The sequence below is a fragment of the Alligator mississippiensis genome, chromosome 1 (assembly GCF_030867095.1).
Source record: "Alligator mississippiensis isolate rAllMis1 chromosome 1, rAllMis1, whole genome shotgun sequence".
Lineage (NCBI taxonomy): Eukaryota > Metazoa > Chordata > Crocodylia > Alligatoridae > Alligator > Alligator mississippiensis.
Window position 1 is genome coordinate 303,304,556 of NC_081824.1, and position 21,942 is coordinate 303,326,497.

Consider the following 21,942-nt stretch of genomic DNA (forward strand, 5'->3'; position numbering starts at 1 on the left):
CTAATCCATCAGAAGCAAATGTTCATATGACAGTGACTATTTTCAAGTACTCCATTGGTTTGGTCAAGAGAAAGCCTGCTACTGGTAGCAGAGCAGCCCACATGCTATTGGTGTAAGAATTAATATATATTCAGGAGGGTGCAAGGTACACCACATTTTCCATGAAAAGAACAGCATTATCCATAGGATCATGGACAGCTTGAACATACATTAGAGTATGAAAGCGGCTGTGTTCTATAGCTGAGACTAAGCATGCCCCCTAACCAGAAAATGCAAGACACAAAGGTGGCCTATCCTTTATTGACCGCTTGTTTCCCACTGCATTTCTGCCAGAATGGAGAGCTGGGCCCACAGAGAATTGTTCATTCTGAATACATAGAACAAATAAATATGTTTTCTTGTTTGAGCTGCTCATACCCACTGTGCACACCTTCCCCATGCAACCCCAGGTAAAACCAGGGAAATTTCAACTTGCTCCTGGACATTCTGCAAGCAAGCAAGACAGCTAAATTAGCTGGATAAATTATTCATTACAGATTATTCACTTTAAGCAGCATATTCTGATTGTTTAGAAAATTCATTCTTCCTGTCCTAGAACTGTCACTGGCTCACTGGCTGTAACTCATTACCTCATCACTGACAAATTCTGTGGAGTGTTTGACTACTTTAACTAATCCAGGATTATAGGCCCCCATGAATAATAATAGCCAGTTGTCCTGCCTTTTCTACATAGGGATCTCAAAGAGTTTTACAAATGTTAATTAATCCCCAGAGCACCTATGAAGTGAAGCATCATTGTCCTAATGATTGGTTTCTGGCTTTAGGACCCTCTCAGAGGATGGGAAGCTGTTCTGCTGACTCACCCAGGCAGCCAGGCCAGGTGGGTCTCATTAGCTCCCACTCACCAGGATAAAAGGCTGTGTGCCAAATGAAGGGAAAGGAAATCACAGAGGGAATGGCTTTGGAAGTAGTTTGCTTAGGTGGTAAAGTTTCTGTTGAGTTATGAAAACATTGTCAGGGTTTTGTTTTCAGTAAAGTCACTGAGGCAGCTGAATAAAAGTTAGTCTCCAGAAAAAGGATGAATGAGACAAGATGCTATCAGCTGACCCCAGCCGTCTTTCCTGCCCAAGTGCAGGGGGCTGGACACAATGATCTGTAAGGTCCTTTCCAGCCCCTAACAACTAAGAAGCTATCTTGGGCTAGAACCTTTAGTATTTTTTTCTGCCTTGTATAGATCAGCCAGAAATCTGCTTAACAGGCTAATTAAGGATTTTCTTTGCCTGGGGGATTCCTAGGGTCCTATGAAACCCCTGTACGCCTGCTCTAAATTCTATATCACAGCCAAACTGGACTTGGTCATTTTGTAGGAGTGTATGTGTGGAAGGGGGGTGGGGGTGGGAATAACTGATTTATAGGCACCTTTCCTACCTCCAGGTCAAGTTCTGACCCACTTAAGTCTGTGTTGCATCTTTTAAGAGTTATACCCATCTTCCATTTTACCACCTTGATACACACAGGAAAGTTGAGTAACTTGCCTAGTCACTCAATCTCTGTTTTCTGTTATTATGGCATCTGAAAGTGGATGCTTAGAAAGCCAAACATTTCATGCTCTGTCTTGGAAAAGACCTAAAGCTGATAATCAGCCAGTAGGGCCAGGTATAGAGGGAGTGATAAACAGAGGCTAGTTTATGGCTGCAGCCTCCAGCACATGACTACTGACATTTGCTTTGGTGTTGACATGGTTGTTTAAAAATAGAGACAACAATGAACTTCTTGATTCAAGGAAATAACATCAGTCCAGCTAGAGGAAGCATATATATGGGAAGACAGGCATTAACCACTGAAGAGGGAGTGATAGACACAGGTTTATATTTCACTGCAAATGGACCATGCATCAATGTGAGTGTTTGATTCAAGAAGAGGGAGGAGTTAAAAGATCTGCAGTTTAAATTGAGTTAAAAATCTTCTCACCATTCTTCATCAAGAGGAAATAGCTATTGCAGATGCCAGCCATCTAACTCTCATCTCATCCATGCCAGCAAGGAGTCTTTTGAGAAGTCAATAGCTTTAGATTGGGGTGTACATGAGAGAAAAATCAAATCCTAAATCTACAAGAGACAAGAAGAGGGGATAGAAGAGTTTACTGAAGATCTCTTCCACAGAGTTGGTCTTGTGGTGTCAGCAATGAGGGATTTATACAATGACTGAAAATCTTTAAAGGCATCTCATACGTATCATACCAAATATATATATCATGCCAAATATCTCATCATAGTCCTGATCCTCAAAGGGAACTTACAAAACACTTCCCAGAGATGAGCCTATGAACTCCACTTCGTCAGCCTCCTGGACACTAAAAATCATGCACTAAATACAGATATTGGATTTATGACACATTATAACCTGCCTGACATCTGACTCCCCAGGTATCTCTGCACAATTCAACCCCCTTCTCTCCCCCCACCAGCCTGTCTCTCGCCCATTGACTCCTCAATCTACATCTTCACTGCATGCATACCAGCCCAGCCTCTGGCTTCTTTACTTTTCATTCCATCCAGGAAGAGCACAGGCCAACTGCTGAAACTTCCTCAGTCTGACGAAGGGTTTTTGAATCCAAAAGCTTGCTTAATAATTGTTTTCCAACTATTTAAGTTGGTCTAATAAAAGATATCAGATTCACCCAAAGAACCTTGTCTGCCAAATATCTCATCTCATTTTCTATTTGTACTTCCTGTTTGCAGGCAGCAGAGGAGTCAAGTACCCTAAACCCCCCTGCTGTGAGGATCAGATAGGTTAATCTTTCTTCACACTTCAAATGGTGGAAGGTGGATAAAATGCAAGGGTTTTAATATGGTCAAGAAAATAAAGGTATGCTTATGATGGAGTTAAGACATAAAAGACAGAACTAATCTCTTGGTATAATTCTGAGGGGTTCAGCAGGGATCAGTGTTTCAGTGACTCACTGAGCTGAATGGGAGAGCACACAAACACCGATAGACTCTCCTTATGCCTGAAGAACGGTGTTTGTGCCCAAAAGCTTGAAAAGCACATTTTCCAACTATTTAGTTGGTTTAATAAAAGATATCCAAAGAACCATGCCTGTCAGTGAGCTGAAAGCATTCTGGTTAGAATATCTGAAGGCATTGACTGGAGCTGTAAAATTGACGACTCATGCTTTTAACTGTTACTTCATTATTCTAATCATCATCATGGCCATGTCTGTTCAAAGTGAAAAGTTTCATATTGATTTTTTCAAAAAATAGTTTTAAAATTCAGTCTCCTAAAATTTGGTCAGTTCTCCTAAATGCATACACAAATGTATTCTCATGCATAATATAACATTCATAGGTCTTTGTCTCCACATACCCTCTCCCTTTCAAAAATTTTTGCTTTACATCCCTATGGTTTTTATCTTACCTTTTTGCATGTTTGCAATGAGATGCCATATGTTCAAACTGTGTGTCAAACTTTGAACTGCATAGCAGTTCATTAATTGCCAAGTAATGTGTACTTTATCATTAGCAAAGAGATGATATTACTACAATACGCAAGCTGACAGAAGCTTCTCTTATTTCACTAGTCTTCTTGGTCTTTAGAGCTAGATGATGACATGGCATGACATGACATGACTTTAAAAAACACTGATAAAGACATTCTCTTTTTCCTGCACATATTTAAAAAGGATAATATGAAATTCTTGCAAGTATTAGATTTTATTCTGATTGCTGTGTGTGCATGTGTGTGCATATAAAATGTTTAATAATAGAACTTCACCATATATAATGAATACAATGCTTTTTCCCAGTTCTTCATTCTTAATTCCCTAAATGGTTCTTTCCTCCTCTATTCCAGAAGGCATTTGAACAATAGTCTAAACCCTCATAAAAATCTGAGATGTACCAAATCTCTTGTGTGTGTACCAGTGGCGTTTCAAGTCTGTGCAGCTCCTCCACTATTCTAGTCTATTCAGGAGCTCTTTTTCATTCTTACTTCTGAGTCCCATGGAGCTTGGGCACAGGTGAAATATTCAGACCCTAGGGGACAGGGACAACACTGTTGTCTGCACTATTCCCTTAGCACTGCTGTGCTCACTGATTCACACAATGATCTTGGGAGCAACCATGAATCATTCTTCATGATTGTGGGTGAAGGGAAGATAATTACTACTGATGTTCTTTCCAGACTAAGAATGGGAAAGACATTGGCCTTACTATAATGGGGCCTCCACATAGGGCTCTACTACAAACAAGAGAAAATTGAAGAATTGATGAAATTTCTCCTTGCTCTTTTTATACTTGATGCAGAAATCGCAATGTAGAAACAGTGTGGAAAAATTTCAGGCTGCTCTAGTTTTTGTTCACTTACTATTTATTATGATTTATTGTAAATGGCCATTTTTTTAAACATTCCCAGTCTTGGTTGAAGAGCATAATGAAAGCAGCTTGTAATAAATTTATTAGCCAATCACATGTATTTAATTAATGTACAGTACTGTATTCTATTTGCAGACAAAATGAATAACGAACAGAAACAGATGGACCTTTTAATCTTGCAGAGAATGAAGACACGCTTAATTCTTTTTGCCTATGATGTAATCCAAGGTTGATCTGCAGCCAAAAAATTCCAGTGATTAAACCCATTTGCTGAATTATTCCGGGTGTAAAAGTGTCAAGGTTAAGATTCACCCTTGTGCTGCAAAACTGTTCACCTGGGTGGCATGAAAGCTCTTCTTATTCCAGGGAGTATTGACATACTATCCTGCACCCCTATTATCACAACTGTTTCAATCATTTTCTTAACTGTCATATTGAAAATCATCCTCCTCCAAGCCAGAGACCGTCAGAATATGGCTACCAGGAACACTGGCTGGGTGTGACCTGAACAATTGGTTAACCAAGGTCAAATGAAGGTTGGGAGATTAGTCGTGCGTGCCACAGGCTCCATGGGGATGATTTCCTGTGTCATACTAACAGCTGCAACCAGTAACCGCAGTAATGCTTCTCTGATGCCTGCATGATGTTTCCAGATAGTCATTTAGCGTTATAACAACACCTTTGATCCATTTAATACAGCTCAGCAAGGATTCAGTGGAAATCAGTAGTAGCACACTTTGGAATACATGAAACTAACATTAATTAGCTTCAGGTGGCCTTACTGCCTTGGAAGACAGAAAATGCAATTTCATATTGCTGAAACATCCTGGAATCCCATGCCATGGGCCTTTTCCTTAAGCATGACAATTGCTTACTTCCTGCACAATAGCATTTTGGTTTTTAGGGATTTTCATCTGTTTGGACCAAAGCACTAATCAGTAGGGCTGTGTGAAATGGCTGTGTTTCGGTTCGGTTTTGGATTCAGCCATTTCAGAGAGACAGTGATTTGTTTTGGTGTTTCGGATCGCTGTTCAATTTCAATTTGGCCAAATCTGTTTCGGAGTTTGAATGCTGTTTCAGTGATTCAACCATAGGCTATAATGGGGAATCATTAAAATGCCTATACCTTTGTCATTTCTCGTCTGATTCAGATGAAAATTGAAGGAATGGTAGCCCCTTATGAGGGTATGAAGCCTGCCAAGTTTCAAAAACATATGTGCAGGAGTTTCTGTAAAACTGCACTTCAAGCTGTTCAAAGCAAAACTTGTGACGTGACTGTGCGTGTGTTATGGATGAAAACAGTAGGCATGGTAGCCGCCTGTCACAGGGCACTTAGGTGCCTGCTCCTAGAAGAGCAGAAACCGCCTGGGGAGAGCCCAAAGAGCCAGACAGGAGCCCAGGTTCAGGTTGCCATGGCAACCAGCTAATGAGGAAATTAGCCTGCACCTGCACCTGGTCAGCTGGCCGGAAGGGGCAGGGCCCTGGGCCCATATAAACCCCAGGATGGGGACTAGGAGGCAGTTCTCTGCTGACAGCCAAGGGAGAAGGAGCCCTCTTATAGCAAGGGAAGGGAAGAGGCCTGACTAAATTCTGCTCTGGGTAATGTAAAGGGGCTGAGCACACCTTATGTAGCTTGTGCTATGTTATAGCCCAGGGGCTTATGTTTTGTATGCCATTTTATAAAACCAGTGGTTTGGGTGAGGCTACTTGGGAAAGGAGGAGGCCTCATTGGGGGCCCACGGCAGTGTGAGGACCCTGGCACCAGTGAGGGCGTGGCATTTGGGGGGGGCACAGACTCCGGCACCAGAGATGGCACAGCACTTTGCGGGGCACAAAGCCAGGCACAGAGACAGGGCTGCAGAGAGCCCAGTGAGGACAAGGGGCTGGATTATAATGAGGCAAGGCAAGACAACACTAGTATCACCTACGAGGCTTGGGGCATGGCAAAGGGGCAGTTGGAGCCATGCATATAGCCCATAAGGCTAGGGTGCCCCTGGAACACCCATTGTGAAACGGGACCCACAAGGGGTCTGGGAACCCATGGGGTTCAGAGAGTCCATCAAACTGTGTCCAAGAGGACTTAAGGGCAACCACCCTATTGTTATATTTCCATCAAAGACGTGGCGGGCGAGAACTGAGGGTGCCCAGTGGGCCACCCTTGAGGACTCCATCCCATGACAATATCTTTGAGGCCATGAAGCCTGCCAGGTTTCAAGGAGATAGGTGCAGGGGTTTCTGTGAATCTGCACCTGAAGCTTTTGAAAGCAAAACTAATTTCACTTGTGTGTGTATAAGCAGAGCAGGATGAAACCAGCAGGGATGGTACCCTATAACAGGGGGCCTTCCTGGTGCCAGTTAGATCTCCACCTGTTTCTGGGCCAACAGTCCTCCCCTCTTTTTCTGCTACGCATTGATGGAAGCTTGATTCAGATGTTTCCTAGGCAGGAGGCTGCCCATTTAGGTGTCTTGGGGTGACATCCATTCTGCAGCTCCGTACCTCCCCTACACTGCAGCCCACACCTCACAGATTGCATACTTCACCCCCTCCAGCTGTGGTCCCATCTGACTCCCCAGGTACCTCTCCACTTTTACCTGCTACATCCTCCTTCCCCCCCATTTTCTCCCATCATGCCCCTCACCTCCTGACACCTCAATTTATATTTTCACTGACTGGCTTTCTTGCCTGCATTGCATGCCAACCTCTGGCTTCTTTACTGTACCCCAGGTAACTCAGGTATATACTCCCCTTCTCCAATTGAAGGGAATTGTTAGCTGACAGGTCTGCTGTGGGGTGGGAACTGCAGACTGCTCAGTTTCCCTCCGTCCCTATAGAACCAGGCCAGGACAGTCAGGGGACTTAACTATATACACATTTATTTACATTAACATCACAAGGAAAAGAAACATGGATAGAAACATATGTACTATTATATATATTTATAGGATATCTGAACAAATAACATAAACAATACCCTCTGGGTAAATGCTATAAAACCTTATACCAGTGCTCGAGATACAGGTAAGTATCTGATCTGAAACAGATAAACCCCAAAATAAGCATAGATAGCCAACAGATAAGCTATAGATAAGTATAGGCAAACAATAAATAAGCCACAAATAAACAACAGGTGAAATAATAGCAAAAGGGGGTCCCATCAGAACCCTAAGACTCTACTCATCTACTAATTTACAAACATGAGAGTTCACAAAATATAAGGCACGACATCACACCACTTATGCCACAAGAACCCTAAAGATAAATTTAATCCCAAAGAGAAACTGCAATGTCCTTGGGCTTTTCCCAAGCCCTACAGGGAAGCTGGTAACTTTAGGGGGGCCCTCCCAGTGGGACCTCCAATTTCAGAAGCCCTTAACTAACCAGGGGGGACTCCCCCTCCCCTGTGGGAATTCTCTTTTTCCTGCAATTCATGGCTCCCAGGCCTGGAGGGTGGCCCTTGTCCTCTGCACCAAGCTGCTCTCTCGCCTGCAGTGGACTTCGGGGAGTGGGGGGCAGGTCGCTGTGCCCTAGAACAGGGTTTCACTATGCCGGGCTTCTGGGGCCTCTGGCTCAGCCCTGTCTGCTGGCTCAGTAACCCGAGCACTGTCTGGCTCCCTGGACTCAACCTTTTGCTACAGGTTGTAGGCCTGGGCTGCCTCATGCAGCACCAGGCTCGGTCCACTCCAGGACCCTCCGTGCAGCACCTCCTGCACCAAGCTCCCAGCATCTTTCTGCGGGTTGAAGACCTGAGCTACCCAAGTGCTCCAAACATCCTGCTCCATGCACTGGCCTGTGCACCGTGTCTCTGGCTGCACACCAAAGGTTGCAGACCCGAGCTGCCTCACACAGCTCCCAGGGTCTGGACGCCATATGCTGTGCTGTGCACCAACAGTCTAGCTGTTGCAGCTGTCCGCCGTTCCCTGCCAATGAAAGTCTTCAGGGGTGCTTGTGGGTTACTGCTGAACAGCTTTCCTCAGCTCTTCTAAGCCCCACTCTTCCCTCTTCTCTCTCCTGGATGTGTCCCCCTCATGCTGGGCACACAGCTCCTTTTATACTCTCCAGGGCTCCGCCCCTGAAGTCTTTCAGACCTGTGTGTTGCAGTCTTCAATCAGGTCTGGTGGGGGGGAGCTCCTCTTCCCCTCCCCTCAGGAAAGGGGCATGACTTAACTCCTCTTGCTGCCTCCTGATTGGTGGGTGGGCTCCACCAATCAAAACAGCAAAATTTCAAGCCTGGAACTCAACCCAAGCTCTGAAAGGCAAGCCTGCTACATTAATATTCCTTCCACCCAGGAAGAGCGCACATACCAACTGCAGATGCTTCCTCAGTCTGGTGAAGGGTTTTAAACATGAAAGCTTGCTAAGATATATTTCTCCAACTATTCAGTTAGTTGGTCTAACAAAAGATATCAGATTGACCCAAAGACCCTTGTCTGTCTTTTGTGTGATAAGGCAGAGTGGGATGAATGAGATGAGTGGGATGGTGAGATCTCGGCCTGCCCACCTGTTTCTGGGCCAACTGCTTTTCCTGGGCCAAGTGTTTTTCCTGCCATGCCTTGATGGAAAACTGATTCAGATGTTACCCAGGCAGGAGGCTGCCCATTTAGGCCCATGATATCTAGGGGTGACATCCATTCCACAGCTCTGTACCTCTCCTACACTGCGGCCCATGCCTCGCAGATGGCATCCCAGGCAGCTAAGCTCACCTAGAGCCTCACAACCTCACTGAAACCAGCAAGCCTCAGTCTGTAAAAGATGTTACAGGTCTGTGCTTTCCCTAGCCAGGACTGTGTATGTGTGTGGTGGCTGGAGATTATAAGGCACCTTTAACATGCCTTTCACCAGGGAGGTTTGCAGTCCTGGCATTTCTTGGGGTCTGCCGCACCACCAGCAGTCCCACCAGACCTCCCGACCCTGGCAGGATACAGTTTTAGGTCATGCCCCGACCTGGGGCCTCCTCCTTCCCCAGAGCCCCAGCACATACCTCCAATTTAATCCTGGCAGGGGAGCTCAGCAGGGATGTTCTTCCCCTGCTGGCTAGTGATACAGTGAGTGCTGCCTCCAGCTCTGAGAGCAGGGCATTAAATGATTTAAAAATAAGTTTAAAAAAGGAAATAGGAGTGGATGGAGTGAGGAGTGTGGCACTCACTCCTTCTGCATGTGGAGCTTGGGGAACCCCAGCAGCAGGATGTTCACCTTCAGGAACACCAGCTGCTCCACAAAACCAAGATACAAGGAGGAGCAGTGGGGTGTCACAACATCCCTGGCAATGCTGAACACACTCTAGCTCAGGACGCTGGTCAGTGGACAGGACAGGTGTTCCTGGGCAACCGTGGCCAAATCCTGCCACATCTGGCTGCAGCTTGCCCAGTAGGCCATAGGGTCACAGAACAGTGGCTCCATGTCCTCAGCAAAATAGGTAGCCATTGAGGCCTCGGTGCAACCTGCCCAATGGCTAGGTGCCTTTGGTGCCTCTGGACCCCAAAATGGAAGCCATGCCCTTGGCCCATATTGGCAGCACCTGTGGTGGAGGAGAGTGGCTGGTGGATGGAGTGCTGGCACGGGACAGTGGTTCCCCCTGTTCCACGTACCCCCACCTCTGCCCTTTTGCCTCCCTGACTCTGTTCACCAGCACCTCCATCCAGTGATCTAGGGTTTTGCTGGCGCACACGCTCCCCTTTACCATTGGGTCACACATGTCCACCACCACGTGGATCATACTAGACTGCAACGGATCCAGCTGTTTCTTACTGGCCTTCTTTAGCCGCTTCACCAGTGCCTGCACCTCTGGTGACAGTGGCTTGCCTCAGCCAGAAACATCGATCCCCTGGAACTTCTCCATTTGGTTGTGAAGCTCCCTAACTATGGGGGTCACCTGGATAAGGAGGGCATCGCCAGTGCTGAGACTCTTGGTGGCCTCGAGGAATGGCTTGAGGACCACCAAGATCTGGGAGACAGTAGCCCACTTCGTTTTGTTAAGGGGGCTGATGATCCCAATCTCCCCGAGGACGGCCGTTTCATGGATGGCCCTCAGCTCCACCAGTCTTTCAAGCATCAGGTGTGTGGAGTTCCACTGAGTCTCCACATCCTGCATGATTTTGTACTGTGGGATGCTCAGCGCTGCCTGTTTGTCCCATAGTATCTTGCCCACCTTGATGCTCCGGTGGAAGTAGCATTTTGAAATGAGCTGGCTGGTTGTGATGGCACCCTCAATGGGAGACCTGTCCCCCTCCAAGGCATCCCTGACTATGAAGTGGTGACCATGAACCCATGGGTGAGCTCACCCTGCCCAACGAGCCACCCCTGACCCATGCGGTTCATGGCCCCCAAGATCTCCGTTGTCATGTGGGACTCATCCATCTCCTCTGCTTGAAGGAGAGCCCACGGACAGCCTGACTGATCACACCTGTGCCCTCTGAGGGAGAGGTAGGCATGATCTCCACCCCGACTGCTCCAGATATCCAAGGTGAAGTGTAAGGCTACCTGTGGACCTGCCTTCAGCAGCTCCTCCCTCAAGTACTCCCTGCATGCCTCATACAGGGAGGGCACTACTGTCCCACTGAAGGTGGTGCATGCAGGCATATGGTATGATGGGGCCACGAGCACCATGAGCTGCCTGAACCCTGGCTTCTCAGCAAAGGAGAAGGGCTGGTCATCCACAGCAAGCATCTCCCTAATGCTTTGGGTGACCTCGCTCGCCTTTGGAATGAATCCCCACTTTTCCCTCCTCCTTTCCCCCACTGGTCCAGGCTGGCCTGCCTCTGCTTCTGGGGGATGGGAGCTTTGGAGTGAGAGGGGGACTTCCATTTGGGAATGCTCCCACTGGTGCCAGGCTGAAGAGGAGCAAGGGCAAGGGGGTGGTGCTTCTTGAGATGCATCAGCATCCCTGTGGTGCTGAAGTGTTTCACCTCCTTGCCCTGGCTGGTCTTGCATTGGGAGTGCAGGCAGATAGCATATGTGGGATCATCTGCCACCTCAAAATGATCTCATACTACACTACCCCCTTGCTTCTGGGATGTGGATCCTGCCTTATCCCCCTCCTCACCAGGCAGAGGCACAACGACAGGGGAAGCTGAGCCACCTGCCCCCACAGCCTCCTCTGCAGTGACTTCTGGAGAAGACCTGGTTCCAAGGAAACTTTGACAGGTGTGGAGCACAAACTCAGATTCCCCTTCCTTCCCCAGAACTTCTCTGGCTATGGTGCTCCACTCTGCTGCTTCCAGATCCAGCTCCTCCTTTGGCACTGGAAGGCTCAGACTGGGAACTGAAATTGGGGTGGAGGAGACTGTCATGCTGGCGCTTGTCATGCTGGTGGTGCTGGGGGTTATTATTGCTGGTGTTAGTGGAGGAGGGGCAGGTACAGACGGTGCTCCCACATCCTTGCTCCTACTAGCAGCAGAAGCCTCATGGCTGCTAGGGAAGAGGATGTGATTATGTTTGAGAGGGGACTTGCAGTTCTCCCTCTGCCACCCCCACCAGAAGCCTGGGCACCTGCCTTTCCAGCATGCTTAATGTTTGGTGTGCTGGAAAATGTGCGTCTGTGTGTGTATACGTGTAGTGCTTTCCTGCACAATGATGAGACACTTCTAGGCAAAACACATCTTTCTTTTTGTTTGGGGTAAAAAAAAAACCACAAGAAAAAATAACAGGATTTTTGGGCAAGAAATATTTGTAAAGGGATTAACAATAGCGATGGTAGGCAAGGTAAATGGGAAAGGACTGGCTAATGGCTGGCTGCAACTTGGTAGCAACAGACTACCTACTCCTACCAGCCTAGACCCTTCAGATGCTGTGTTCTTCTGCTTATGCTACAAGAGACAGATCTCACAAAAGGCAGAGTGCAGTTCACAAACAGCCTTATATGTTCTTTCTCCATCCCTCCCCCAGAGCACTGGGATTGGAAGGGACCTCAGGGACAGATCACAGACATTGGCCAGTTACAGATGTCAATGTCAAAGCAGTCCTTCCCCTTCTCTTTCCCCTCCCTCTTCTGAGTTTCTGTTTCCCCACAAGCCCTCCTCCAAAACATTCCGAAACGTTTTGGATTGTTCCGTTTCATTTTGGAGATGTTTTGGAGCCTTCTATTCCAATTCGGATTCGGTGTTTCGGGTGCTGAAATAGGCTGAAACACCTCTGAAATGAAATGGCTGCTGAAGTTTTGCACAGCCCTACTAATCAGTCGTGTGTTGGGTTTTTTTTCCCTGTGAAGATAATCCATAAGAAGCTATACCTTAAGATGTTAAAACAGTGAAACCCAGACTTCTGGAGCCAAATTCTGCTCTGTTACATTAGCCAGAAGATTTCCAGTGATGTCAGTCAATTTTCCTCAGATTCTCATTACAGTAACTGAGGGAGGGAAAAAGGGTTCTAAAATGCAGCTAGTATATGATGCACCATTGTGAGAGAATGTGTCTTCACTAACACTATGTCAGGCAATGGAGTTTTTTTTCCTTTGGCAAGAAAATCTGAAATTGCAAAGTAAGTTTCTTTGTTCCAAAATGCAACAAGATCAAAATATTTCATGATCCCTAATATTTCATGATTGGAACAAATGCATTTTAAATGCTGTTGCAGGTAACATTACATTTCATATGAATGAAATTTCAGGCACCGTACTTCAGGTGTGCCCATCTAATATTGTCCTCTATCTAATGAGGTTGATCAGTGGGCTAGTCAGTCGGGAGGCTTATTGGAATGGGAAAATTTACAGAGAGACCTTCAAAAGTAGAATTGGCTAGTAAGTGAATTGAAATTGGGAAATCCAAGATTTGCCTCAAGGGATAGGACCAAATCAACACATTTAATGAGCATAATTTTGTACACTTCTGTTACTACAGTTCAATACCAAACACCAGTAGGATTTGAAATCCTGTTTTAATCAAATGATAGAACAAGATTCAGTAGATTTTTTTGTTCTTATAACTAGTGGAAAGATAATTGCAATAATCGATAACTTGTCATTTCCATTGCCTTTGATCCCATGAGACAGTGGCCGCTTAATCTGTTCTCTGAATCTAAACTGTACAAAAAGGCACATCAAATTTGAACTATAAACAATCAAAATCAACAGAGATGCCCTAGCCCTAGCCCCAGCCCCAGCTTCTTTCCACTGACTTTTCCAGTACACTTACAGTTGAGAGAGGTTGAGAAACTGCCAGGGAGTGGTGAGGAGTGGTGGGGAAGGGCAGGAGGAAACCAGACAGATGCTGCTATGCTTGCCATCTCTGCTAGAGTGCCAGCTAGGGAGCAGAGGGACAGAGCCAGCTCTGCTGTGCAGCAGAGAGCCCTGCCCAGGGCTGCAAAGCATCTGGGATGCTGGGGGACTCTGATTTAAGTTAAAACAGGAAGAAGTCTGCAACAGATATTGCATAAACCAGTTTGGCCCAAATCAGTTAAGTCTGATACTACATTCAACCAGATTTATCTCATACTGGTTTGAGTCATTTTCATACTGGTTTATGTGCACTGAACATCTGTTCCATTACAGGTTTAAACCAGTTTCTGATCACTTAAAACTGGTTTATTTGTAATGTCTGTCCCCAGCCATGATAGCAACAATCATTACCTTAATATTGTTCTTCTTCAGATGTCTCCCACAGAGGGTATTAGTACAGCACAGCAAACATAACATTTGGATGCAGTCCCTAAATATAGACATCTTTGCATGTGCCCCTGTAGCAGAGAAACTCTTGTCAAAACCACATGTTAAAGATGCCCTAGCACTGACTTGGTCCACTTTATTATTTTAGTTCAATGATTTTCCCAGGGATCTATTTATCTAAGGGGGGCCTAGTTCCCAGTCTCACAAGACTCCAGAGACCTTTTATTCCCTCTTTCTTCTTTGCCTGCTCTAAGAACAAATTGATTTCAGCATACTTCCTGCATAGCTTAGATAGGACTTCCTTTTAATTTCATCAGCACAGTTCACTAATGATCCAGGAGCTGAGCAATTGCCCTCAACAGAAGATAGCAGTTGATTGTTGATTAGCTGATTGTCAGCTGGCTCCAGGGACCCATGGGGCCAGTTTGAGCTGTCTTCTGATTGTCAGCAAATTGAGAGCACTCTGGGACTCAAGCCTGGAGGCTCCTGATCAGCTGATCATTGGCAAGATCGGGACCGCACTGGGCCTTCCCAGTGCAATCTGGATCATGTGGACAATCATCTGATTGTCAGCCACTGGGGTCCCCACTAGCCACACATTCAATTTAAGGCACAATGGAAACCAGCCACAGTTATTACACTGATTTCCTGTTTTATTGCACCATTAATCACCTGAATATTAACTGGTTAATCGCATCTGAAGTGTGACATCTGTCATGGGCCAAAGGGTCAGATGATTGGGTCTCAATTTTTTCCTTTTTTGAAGTGGTTCCCAAACAGAAGGTCCCAACAGTGGTCATTTTGGTTGAGTAAATATGGACTATTTAAAAAGAAACAAACAAGTGAACAAGTGATCCTCAGGATATAAAGGCACTTTCAATAGCATATGCACTAAGAACAGTAATTGCCTATGTTCAACGCTGTCTTTCACCCCATTCTCATTAAAAAATTAGGCGACTGTGGTGTCACTGCCTACACGGTCAGATGGGTCGCTAATTGGCTGGACGGCTGCACCCAGAGGGTGGTGGTGGACAGGTCATTTTCAGCCTGGAGCGATGTGGGCAGTGGGGTTCCCCAGGGCTCAGTCCTCAGGCCCACACTGTTCAACATCTTTATCAGTGATTTGGACGAGCGGGTGACACTAAGATGTGGGTAGAAGTTGGCACGCTAGAGGAGAGGGACAGGCTGCAATTAGATCTGGACAGGTTACAGGGGTGGGCAGATGAGAACAGGATGGGTTTCAACACTGAAAAGTGCAAGGTATTGCACCTTGGGGGAAAAACCAGCAGCATACCTACGGCTGGGGAACTCCCTTCTCTTTAGCACAGAGGCAGAAAAGGATCTTGGAGTCATTATTGACTCCAAGATGAACATGGGCCGACAATGTGAGGACACGGTCAGGAAGGCTAACCGCACCTTGTCATGCATCCACAGATGCATCTCAAGCAGGTCCAGGTAGGTGATCCTCCCCCTCTATGCAACATTGGTCAGGCCACAGTTGGAATACTGCATCCAGTTCTGGGCGCCGCACATCAGGAGGGATGTGGACAGCATGGAGAGGGTGCAGAGGAGGGCCACTCGCATGGTCAGGGGGCAGCAAGGCAGGCCCTACGAGGGAGGCTACGGGACCTGAACCTGTTCAGCTTCCACAAGAGAAGGCTGAGAGGGGATCTGGTGGCCATTTATAAACTGACCAAGGGGGACCAGCAGGCAACAAGAGAGTCCTTGTTCCCCCGAGCACTACTGGGAATAACAAGGAATAACGGCCATAAATTGATGGAGAGTAGATTCAGACTAGATATCAGGAGGCACTACTTCACAGTCAGGGCAGCTAGGATCTGGAACCAACTTCCTAGAGAAGTGGTGTTCGCTTCAACCCTGGGGGTCTTCAAAAGGAGGCTAGATAGACACCTAGCCGGGGTCATATGACCCCAGCATTCTTTCCTGCCCATGGCAGGGGGCCGAATTTGATAATCTGCTCCGGTCCCTTCTGACCCTACCAACTATGCAACTATGAAACTATGTTAATCTGGAGTTAAAGAGAAGGCAAGGCAAGGTGGCACTTTCATGGGATAAATTATTCAGAGGAGCACGAGCTTTCAAAGGCAACATCCTAATTCATCAGATATAGAAACTGGGTGGTTCACATTGTCCTTTTCATCATCATCCTCATATGGTTGCCTTTCTACTGTTCAGTAACTTGGATAGATATTAGGGTTACCAAAGATCCCGGTTTTCCCAGACATGTCCTGTTTTTTGGTCCACTGTGCTGCGTCCAGGCAGGTTTTTAAAAAAAGAGCAAATGTCCAGGTTTTCTGCTCTTCCAGGCTGGCTGCTTGGGGCTGCGAACAGTGGGCAAGTGATTGGCTGTCAGGGGTCATGTACTCCCTGTGCAGGATCCAGAAAGCCAGGTAAAAAGAGAGCGAGAGATAGAGAGACATAGAGGGAAAGAAAGGGAGTGTGTGAGAGAGCAGGTGCGCATGCAATGCAGGAGCTGCTTAGACAGCAGGGCTGGGGAGGGGCAGGGGGCTCCAGGTTAGAAGTGAGGGGCACTAGCAGGGCTGTAAGGGGTGCAAGGTGTGCAGGTCTTGAGTGAGGGGCACCGGCAAGGCTAGGAGAGAGGCAGAGGGTGTAGGGGGCTGCAGGTCTGGAGTAAGGGGCAATGGCAGGGCTAGCAGGGGGACAGGGGCTGCAGGCAGGGAGTGAGGGGCACTGCCAGAACTGAGAGGGGGGCAGGGGGCTGTGGGTCAAAAGTGATGGGCACAGTGGATGGGATGGGTGACTGCAGGTTCAGTGTGCAGGGCACTGGCAGCATCAGGGGGCTACAGGTTGGGAGTGAGGGGCAGCAGCAAGGGGTGGGTGGCAGGGTACTGCTGTTTGGGAGTGAGGGGCAATGGGCACTGGCAGGGCTGGGGTCAGTGGGTCCAGAGTGAGAGCAGCAGCAGGGCTGGGAGTGGTGTGGCTTGTCAGTGAGGGTCAACAGAATGGGGAGACGCAGGGCACTGGCATGTTACTGCCCCCCCTACCATCATTCCCCCTGCCCCCACCTCTCCCCGGTGACAGGTTTCCTCTTTTTTTGGACCTGGAAATATGGTAACATTAATAGATATAAAGTCCTCCTGCAGAATTGCAGTTCCCCAGGTGAGTACTCTGCATGCACACCAAGACACACACACACACACGCTTCTTTTCTTCCTAAAAGTTGTACAGTTAACACAGGATGCCAAAAAGAAACAGCAACTAGTAGGAGACTTAACATGATCCAGTGACTACAGAACAAGGCTAGGTTTATGGGGAGGCTGCCACACACCTGCCCCCTGTGGTGAACAGCCCCTGGCACTGCCAGTAGCAGCCAGCTGGGCCATCAGCGCACTCATGGCCCACTGCAGGCATTGCCCCACGGCAGCGCGGTATCACCTGAGACCCGGGAGCTGCACATGGTGAATGGAGCTACAGAGCTGGTCCGGGCCTCTGGTGGAGGCCTTCGAACAGGGCCAGGTCAGCTCCTACCACCACCTGGGGCTCCTGGCACTGGACGCAGGAACCATGCACCATCAGGCTGGGCCGGACTTCCACGTTCCTGGCCTGATGGCATGCAGCTTCTATGTGCAGTGCTGGGAGTCCTGGGTGGCAGCAGGAACTGGCCCAGTTCTGTGCAAAGCCACATGCCAGTGGGCTGGGCCATCTCTCTTTGCCATGTGTAGCCCCCAGGTCTCAGGCAGTGCTGCAGCACTGCACGGCTGTGCCTGCAGCAGGCCATGAGCACCCCAACAGCCTGGCAGGCTGCTGCTGCCAATGCCAGGGCTGTGCGCTGCAGGGTGGTGGGAGGGGTGGGCATGTGGGGGGGGCCCTCAAACCCCACAGTCCCCCCACAAGCCCCACCCCCACAAACCCCACAGTCTCCCCACCCCCACATCCCTGCTTACCAGGAACAGAGCCTGGGTCTGAGCTGCTGCTGACAGCCTTGCCTTTCTTCTGTTTCCTCCAGCACACTGAGACAACATGCTGGAGCAGCAGGGGCACATGGCAGGTATACAGACACTCTGGCCAGGTGCTAGAGCATCTCCTTGGAGGACCCAGCCTCTGGTTGCCTCCAGGCATACTCCAGAAGCACTCCCTGTCCTGCTTTTTTCCAGGGTGTTTCCTTTTGATGCTGGGATTTCCTAGGACCAAATATGCAGTGCAGGGAACATTTTTTCATTTGTGATGTGCCTCCTGAAACTTCTCAAACTACATTGAGATGCCACAATAGGCATGTGCTTGGTTGTCTGGACATGGTTAGAGCGTCCATTCTTTTTTCTTCTACTGACCTGTTGTGTGTGTCATGAGCAAACTTCTTCCCTGATCTGTGGCTCTTCCTGCTCTGGCTCTGACTGCCTTGTCAATTTAGATTTGGTAAACTTTTCCAAATCAGGACTGTGCCTTACAAGTGCTCAGCCCAGGAAAGCCTGAAAGTCCTCCTATCATGAGAGAAGTTAACACCTCTGGAAATTTTAAAGGCATGGGAATAAACCACCCCCAGCTTTTCAGTTTTTAACTGAAATGTGATGAAAAATGGAAGTATCTGTTTTTTCTGATCAAAACTTTAAAGATTTGTTACTTTAAACATTACTTAGCATCTTGTTCTGGTAAAAATTTCAGTATTTCCATTTTACATTTACCAAGCTTTTATTTCTACTTCTTAAAGACTGCACCTACAATATGAGTTGCTCTTCCATATTCTATAACATCTGCTCTTTTATAGATCTTTTTTTGTGCACCCAATCAAATTGTTAAGTAGATTTAGGCCAAGGGAAGTACAACCTATTGCAGAAATATGTATTGTCCATTTATCCATTAAGATGTCTCAAGCTGCTTTCATATTACTGGCATTTTCAGTCAGCAGATCGTATGCTTTCCCACTTCAAGTCTTCCCTTATATTTCATATATTACACTACTACTCTATTCCACAGTGTGTCTGTTCTTTCCTGTCTCAATGCTTTTATGTAACGATTATGGTGTTATCACAAAGTTTGGTTTCTTCCCTTAAGATGCTTGTCCATCCATCTGTAAGTACTGCTAGGCAAAGCACTTTATTTATTTATTTTTCTTGCACCCTTTGCCTTACTTCTTCATATCTTTATTATAGAATAGACTTGCTCAAAAGAAATAAGCTGGGCAACAGGTATGATGGTGTCTTAAAAGTCTAAATGCTGCCATCAAAAACAGTCTTCAGTGACTGATAATGGAGTACCAGAAATGTTACATATTACTCTTGTGAGAGCATGGTCAATTTTTTTCTTAATATTTGTGTTTTGTTATTGGAAGTCTTTTGTATATAGTTGTTGAGATGTCTGTTGTCTGCCTGATTGAAAAGCTGAACTTGAGCTTAGAGTCCTTCCAGATGGCAATGTCATAGATTTCATAGACATTAGGGCTGGAAGGGACCTCAGAAGATCATCGAGTCCAGCCCTCTGCCCCCAGGGCAGGAAGTCAGCTGGGGTCATAGGATCCCAGCAAGAAAAACATCCAGGTTTCTCTTGAAGGCATTCAAAGTAGGTGCTTGAACCACCTCCTGTGGCAGGCCATTCCAGACCTTGGGGGCTCGGACAGTAAAGAAGTTCTTCCTTATGTCCAGCCTGAAATGGTCTTGCAGGAGCTTACAACCATTCAACCCTGTAATCCCTTGGGGCACTCTGGTGAACAAATGTTCCCCCAGATCCTGGTGGACACCCCTGATAAACTTATAGGTGTCCCAAAAGCAGAAAGTCTTTTGGATTAAGAACATTTTCTGCAAGGGCAAATATTGTCAGTGTTATTCATCTCATGCTCTTCTTGACCTTCATTTCCATCCAGGAAGGTGTTGGGTTTTGTTAATATCCTTAGGACCTTCCAAACCATGCAAATTTTTGTTTGTTCATTCTTGGTAGCATTTGGAAAAAACATATTTCATTAGCAGTAGTTATAAAACTACTCTTTTTTGTTTTGAATGACTTTCTGTGTGGAAATGCTTTCCTATGTTAGAAGATGGTGGTACCATTTTTTCCTGAGGGAGGATAAACAAAAAGAGCCCCTCCCAGCTGGTTACAATTCATTACTCAAGCGTAAGACCCAGAGATAGGACCCAGAAAGGAATTATTCTAGCCTTTCCAAATTCTCCTTTCAGGTCCTACTGACACAGGCCTCTTGTTGACCGTCCCAGTGATGCTATACAAGCAGGCAAGCAGGGCACAGTAAAGCTGTTTCTTTCCCTGCAGTATAAAAGATACCAAGTTCAGAAGACATGAGAGGCAGCAACCCATAAGGTCTTCTGTACTCACTTGTGTTCTCTAATTAAGCAATAGAGAACACAAGGGCTGAGAGCCCTGGGGCTCTTTAGCCTGGAAAAGCGCAGGCTCAGGGGTGATCTGATGGCCACCTACAAGTTTATCAGGGGTGACCACCAGTATCTGGGGGAACGTTTGTTCACCAGAGCGCCCCAAGGGATGACGAGGACAAATGGTCACAAACTACTACAAGACCGTTTCAGGCTGGACATAAGGAAGAATTTCTTTACTGTCCGAGCCCCCAAGGTCTGGAACAGCCTGCCACCAGAGGTTGTTCAAGCGCCTTCATTGAACACCTTCAAGACGAAACTGGATGCTTATCTTGCTGGGATCCTATGACCCCAGCTGACGTCCTGCCCTTTGGGCGGGGGGCTGGACTCGATGATCTTCCGAGGTCCCTTCCAGCCCTAATGCCTATGAAACCTATGAATACTCTCTCCTGGAGGATAGAGGTGAAATAATATGCCCCTTGCTGTTCATTAATTTTATTTGACATATCTATTCATTATTATAAGGCATTTTAATTGACAAATGGCAGCAACAATATAATTTTAACTATAATTCTAAAAATCTGTTCACTGTTCATTAGGGCTGTGTGAAACGGCACTGTTCCATTCTGACTTCAGTTTCGAGGTCTAGATGGAACAGTGTTTTGTATCAAATATAATTTCAAGTCAAAACAGCCTCACTGTTTCACTTCATCAAAACACTAAGGCTGTTTTGACCCCGTTTCGACAGTTTTGCCAGACTATGGGCCTGGGGAAAGGAACTCAGCTCAGCTGGGGTGAGTTCTCAACCCCATATGGGGGTGGGAAGGCAGCCCAGCTGGGCTACCTTGCCATCCCCCCCATGCTAGATTGTGTGGGGGGAGGGAAAGCAGCCCAGCTGGGCTGGCTCGCCATCCCCTGTGCTAGATCCCACGGGGGGCAGGAAAGCAGGTGAGCTGGGCTGCCTTACCATGCCCCGTGCTAGATTGAGTTCAAAATGAGTTGAAACAGTGTCAAAACAAAACAGACATCAACATTTTGCACAGCCCTACTGCTCATTATTACAGAACATATTTCACATATAAATTTTTCAATTTTCCCAAATTTCTGACTTGTATCTTATGCCTCAGGAAACAAAGGGGCAGTAAAACTGTATCTGGGTTTTTTTCCTGAATATTTCTTGGTTATTTTCAGGCCTTCACCTCTCTAACCACAATGCAAACAATAAAAACATATATAATGTACTTATTGGCTTGTACTTTCAAAGAAGCCACAACCTGACTCTTTACTTCAGGCTGACAATTATCTATAAGCACAGCTAATTGCAGACATAATAATAGAATGTACATGTCTACATTTCATAATTTGTTTTCATAGTTCATCGCAGGCACAAAATTGTGGGAGGCAAAGCTACAGGGTTCTCTTCCAAATTTATACCTTAATATACAGCAAATTGTATTGTACAAAGCAATGTTATTTTCCCTCAAATGAGGGTTAAGATACCTTTTTCAGGGATATTATAATTATAATGGAAAGTATTTTGGCAAACATTGCCTACCAACAGCAGGGAAGAAAGCCAGGCCTGCCAGCTGCTCCCACTACTCATCAAAAACATGGAGCGACCCAGGTCCTAAGGTAACAGAGTTCCTTCCAACCTTGCTCAGCACTCCCACTGCCAGG